The sequence below is a fragment of the Labeo rohita genome, chromosome 3 (assembly GCF_022985175.1).
Source record: "Labeo rohita strain BAU-BD-2019 chromosome 3, IGBB_LRoh.1.0, whole genome shotgun sequence".
In the NCBI taxonomy this organism is placed as follows: domain Eukaryota; kingdom Metazoa; phylum Chordata; class Actinopteri; order Cypriniformes; family Cyprinidae; genus Labeo; species Labeo rohita.
In genome coordinates this window covers 25,547,733-25,553,732 of record NC_066871.1, presented here as the reverse complement: position 1 = coordinate 25,553,732, position 6,000 = coordinate 25,547,733, and positions in this window count along the sequence as shown.

Here is a 6,000-nt window from a genome sequence, read left to right as displayed (position 1 = left end):
AGCAGCTGCTCGCCAGGAAATATCGCCACCTATCGACTATTGTGAGACATTGTGCACAGACTCTGTCGCTAGAGTGTCCCAACCTAGTGATACAAAGGGAGAACTCAAAGAAGTATTAAAACAGTGGTCTCAAACTCAATTCCTGGAGGGCCACAGCTCTGCACAGTTTTACTCCAACCCTAATCAAACACACCTGATCCAACTAATCAAGGTCTTCAGGATTACTAGAAACTATTAAGCAGGTGTAGGTTGGAGCTGGTTGGAGCTAAACTGTTCAGAGCTGTGGCCCTCCAGGAATTGAGTTTGAGACCACTGTATTAAAACATATTGCATAAAACATAAGCATAAGAATCAAGTTCATACGAAAATTAAGTAATTTTTTTTTTTTCCTAGGCTATAATGTAGCTTATTGCATAACTCATAAAACTTTAAAAGACAGCAGCATATTTACACTAAAATATTATTTTGCCATTTTGGTTTCAGTGGTGGTATTTAGCAACTAACAACTTGCTCCTAGCATTTTTTAAATACGTTTCTTCATTTTTCTTACTCATTTTTCTTGGGAAAACCATTTTAACTGGTAGCCTATATTCATTTCACAGATTAATTTCATCTCACAGTTTGTTGCAATATCTTCCAGGCATCATCCTCCAGAAACTGACTTTTTTTTTTTTTTAATTGGAAAACACCAGCAGAAACATTAGTAATAGAGTTGATTAATTCTGTGAAGTTTAGAATTCAAAATGTACACTATCAATCAAAAGTTTTGAAAAAAAAAAAAATGTTTGAACATTAAAAATGGTTAATGTTTTTTTTTAAAAAGTCTTTCTGCTCATCAAGCCTGCATTTATTTGATCCAAAATACAGCAAAAGCAGTAATATTGTCAAATATTTTTACTATTTAAAATCACTTCTTTCTATTTAAATATATTTAAAAAATGTAATTTATTCCTGTGATAAAAGCTACATTTTCAGCATCGTTACTCCGTTTTTCAATGGCACATGATCCTTCAGAAATCGTTCCAATATGCGTTTTTTTTTTTTTTGTTTGTTTGTTTTTGTTTTTATTATTATCAATATTAAAACAGTTGAGTACATTTTTTTAGGATTCTTTGATGAATAGAAAGATCTAAAGATCAGCATTTATCTGAAATAAAAAGCTTTTGTGACATTATAAAAACCTGGAGACAGTATAATATTTTTTTTCTTTTGGGGGAAAAAAAAGTATAGAAATAATACTTTTATTTCACAAGGATGCTTTAAATTGATGTGACTGGAGTAATGATGCTAAAAATTCAGCTTTGAAATCACAGGAATAAATTACAAATTTAAAAATATATTCAAATAGAAATCAGTCATTTTAAATAATACAAATATTTCAGAATTTGACTGTTTTTGCTGTACTTTGGATCAAATGTATTATATATTAATAGGCTATATATTCATAAATACATTCCTAATTGGTGGAGTGAATAGTTCTTACTTTAGGTTGCAGAAAATAGGAAAATGTCATTAATTAATTCCTTTAAACCACTATTGAACATTAATTATATTTATATGCAGCGTTCCATTAGATGTTAGCACTTAATGACACATTCAGATTTTCTGTGACTAATCTAAAGTGAGAACTATTTATGGGTAATAAGTTGTTTACAAAGCATTTTCTAACTCTGTGAGCTAATTAAACAATGATGATTTGTTAACAGCTTATTTTTTATAATCCTAATGTGTTAATTACAGTGACAATGAATGAAGAACTCACTATTTGTAGAGTCTATTAATGTATTAACTACAGTTTAGAAAACTGTGGATGAACTATGAACAAACAGTTTGCAAGATTTGTAAGTACTTCATTAGTCTGTACTTATTATAAAGTGTTACCTAGTTATAAACAGGTAGTTTTGTGTATCTTTATATCCGTACAGAGCTATTAATACATTTTAATACAGCACCACAGAACCAGTGAACTTCTAGTGCAACTGCTGCCATGGAAACAACAGTTCCAGAAGAGTTCAGAGAAACTCCAGAAGCAAGTGCATGTCTTGTATCTATGGCAACAAAAGTTTCAGAGGCAGCTGCAGTCCATATGCAAGAATGTGTCAAACTAAGCCTGGAAGCGATGTAAAAGTGTTTACATTTTTTCCGGTCTTGCTTTGCACTTCGTGCTGACACTTCACGCATTGCAAGGCGGTCATTCCTCATATTCATGCCAAAACGATGAGCGTTCCTATTAGAACAATCTTTTCGTTAAAAATCTTTTCTCTATGGGCTTCGACACTTTATGCATTAATGAACCCACCTGTGACTGATAGAGACATGGAATGTAGCTGATATGATCATTATCGGTGCCTGACTGGGATATGACAGTCCCTGCTTCTCCTCTTCAAACTTGGCATATTCACAGCAGTCATGAGGAGTTTCCACATGAGTGAAAGCAGCACCAGCAACAGCACCAGTAATAGAGAGACCACCATGACATCGGGACCCTTAGGACAAAAAATAGACCAGGAATGACAGGTTGGGATGTATGTAGCAGTTCATAAGAGGGTCGTATATGAGAATGAAGGATTATGAGCAGAGTGTGTCTGACAACTTCATGCCACACAACTTGCTTCTCTCTCACTCACTTCCTTCCTCTCAGCTGGTTCTTTTACTGTGATCATTTAGGGAATCTTTATTTATTTTCTCTTTATTGTAGGCTAAACTTAATTTGTTTAGTAAATGTAAGTGGCTTTTTTATGTTCTAAATGCTGTTTTTTTTTCTCAACTTTCTCAGAACCATAAAACTTTGATGGCCTAAAATGTTAATGCCTGTAGGATTATAGCACCAAAAATAAATTAATAAATATATTGGCCTTCTTGCTCATCAATGGATCCTCTGCAGTGAATGGGAAATGAGAAAACATCACAATAATCCACAAGTAATCCACATAATTCCAATCCATTAATTAAGTCTTGTGAAGCAAACAGCTGCATGTTTTATAATAAACAAATCCTTATTAACTCTTTCCTTTAACTCTTTCCTCATTAATGCTTCCTCGCCAAACACGCTATTTATGAGACAACGCCTCCCTGCCAAACATGTAATTTTCCGTTATTTATAATAAGCCAACGCTCATAAAAACACAGAATTTACCGTTATTAATGAGACAACGCTTCCCCGCCAAACAGAAATTTTCTGTAATTTATGAGTCAGCACTTTCCCGCTGAACACAGAATTTTCCGTTATTTATGAGACAATGCTTCCTCGCCAAACACAGAATTTTTTATTAATTATGAGTCAGCACTTTCCCGCCAAACACAGAATTCTGTTATTTATGAGACAATGCTTCCCTGCCAAATATGTCATTTTCCATTAGCCAAACACAGAATTTTCTGTAATTTATGAGTCAGCACTTTCCCACCAAACATGGAATATTTAGTTATTTATGAGACAACACTTTCTCGCTAAACACAAAATTTTCTGTTATTTATGAGTCAGCATTTTTCTGCCACACTGTAAAATCCAACGGTTTATCTTACTTAGATATAATAAGTTATCTTTACTTAGTTGTTATACTTACTAGGTTTCATTAAGTTACAGCTACTTTCAAGGCAAATAAAACAATTTACTTGCTGTTTTGAGTGACACTTACTTAAACTATTCAAGTAATCACAAAGGAAGCAATGACATAAATACACCAGTGAGAGGCAGCAGTGCACTAATATGTTGCTGATGTGGAACATAACAATAGAAGAAGAAAAGAAAAATAAAAGAGTTTTTGAGGGGGCCATTTTTAGCCTTAGACTTTTTACTCATTTCCTCCACTTTGAAAGTAATCTTTTTCTAGTTACATTCAGTCGTTTCCCAAAGTCATCTTGAATGTTAAATTGTCAAAACAACTGAAATATTTGAGAGAACATCACATAAGCTGACTTTATAAATTGAAATTAATTTTTTCTAAAATATTTGTTTGTTTGATCTCACCATTATAGTGGTTAGTGATCCCTTTGGTTATGGTCATTAAAGTGTTTATAATTCTTTTTCTATCAATGCATCATGAAATCACAGTTGTTTGATTTCAAAGAAAAATAAATAATAATTAAATCGCTTTAAAAATATCATCTAACTTTTAATTAAATAGTTAGCTAGTGCACTTTTGATGTTGATTAATAATGTTTTATGATTTTATTGGTTTATTCATAAATACCTTGTTATAATCCTGTAATATTTAATAAATCAACCACATCAAAGTCACACACAGATTTCAACATTCAACGCACTAACCACAACAATGGTAATAATTCAGTAATTTATTTATTTTTATTAAATGTAACAATAACCATTTTTTGTTGTGCTACTACTGACATAAAACAGCTAATAAAAGAAACAACAACAGTAAAATAATGTAATTGCATAATTTATTCATGCCCCAGTGCATTCTGGGAATCAGTGATTCTGAGTTACTCTCAGTATTCCTCAGATCACAGATTCAATTAAAGTTAACAAAACTTAAATGGCTTAAGTAAATTGAACTTAAAATAAGTAAGGAATACTTTTAATATATTAGTAGATAAGACTTAAATTACACTTAATACAGTTAAGTAAAGATTACTTAATTGAATTAAGGCAACGAGTTTGCACAATTTAATTAAGTAAACTTAACAAATTACTTTTTTCAGTGTAAACTGGGAATTTTCAGTTATTTATGAGCCAACGCTTCCTCGCCAAACACAGAATTTTCTGTTATTTATGAGACAATGCTTTCCTGCCAAACAAGGGTATTTTTTGTTATTTATGAGCCAAAGCTGCCCCGTCAAACACATAATTTTCTGTTTTTTATTTGCAAATGCTTCCCCACCAAACACGGAATTTTCCAGGTTTCCAGGTTTACATAGGTTTACACTCTGAGGCCCTATTATGCATCTATGAGTCCAGAATCTCCTGATCAAAAACACAGGCAAGGAAGATGCATATGAAAAATAACACAACACACGATTTTAAAACACGATTTTCTCAGCTTTTTACTCAAAATGTTGCTTTTTAATGAAATTTACCTACATTCATATTGATATAAAAGTTTTTTTTTTTTTTTTTTTTTTTTTTTTTTAAAGTAGAGGCTCTGTTTTTTTGCTATATGGTGTATTGCATGTTCAGATATTCATGCAAAAAATATTCTGGGGGCGATGAAATTTTAGTGAAAATGATCAATACTTGTGGTGGCTGTTAACTTTTTTCAAAAACACTGGTGGGGAAAGAAATTTGAGTCCAAAATAACAACACTTCCTAGTAAAAATGTCCATGTTTCACATCAAAATCCACGGGCAACTGTTCTGGACTGTTTTGGCTTGCACTTAATGTGTGCATATTTCTCTCATGATTGAGGCTTTTCATTGGAGAAAACAACATTTGAGAGGACACGTTTTATTTGTTGGGGTGTTTGTTTCTTACAAACATGCATCTTTTCACTTCACAAGATGTTAACTGATGGTCTGGAGTTGTGTGGGTTACTTGTGGATTGTTGTGTGTTTTTATCAGCTGTTTGGACTCTCATTCTGACGGCACCCATTCACTGTAGAGATCCATTGCTGAACAAGTGATGTAATGATACATTTCTCTAAATCTGTTCTGATTCAAATTCATCTACATCCTGGATGGCCTGAGGATGAGTACATTTTCAACAAATGTAAAATTTTGGGTCAACTATTATTTTAATAAATTAATAAAGGAGTAAATTTTATATAATAAAATAATTATTATTATTAATGTTAAATAAGATAGTCTGAGCAATTAAGACATGCAATTAGCATCATATTACCTGAATTTTACCTAACAACGAAGTAATAGTTTCCCAAAATGTTTTGACATCCACTTATGACCAAACTCTTACAGATGAGCAGCTGAGTATAGGAACAGTTGGGGTTTCTTGAAGAAACAAGCCTCCCTGTAATTAGGAAGTGCTGGTTTGAGTTGCACAAGATGTAATTTGTGTCTTAGTTCTGAAATGTTTTTTCTCAACA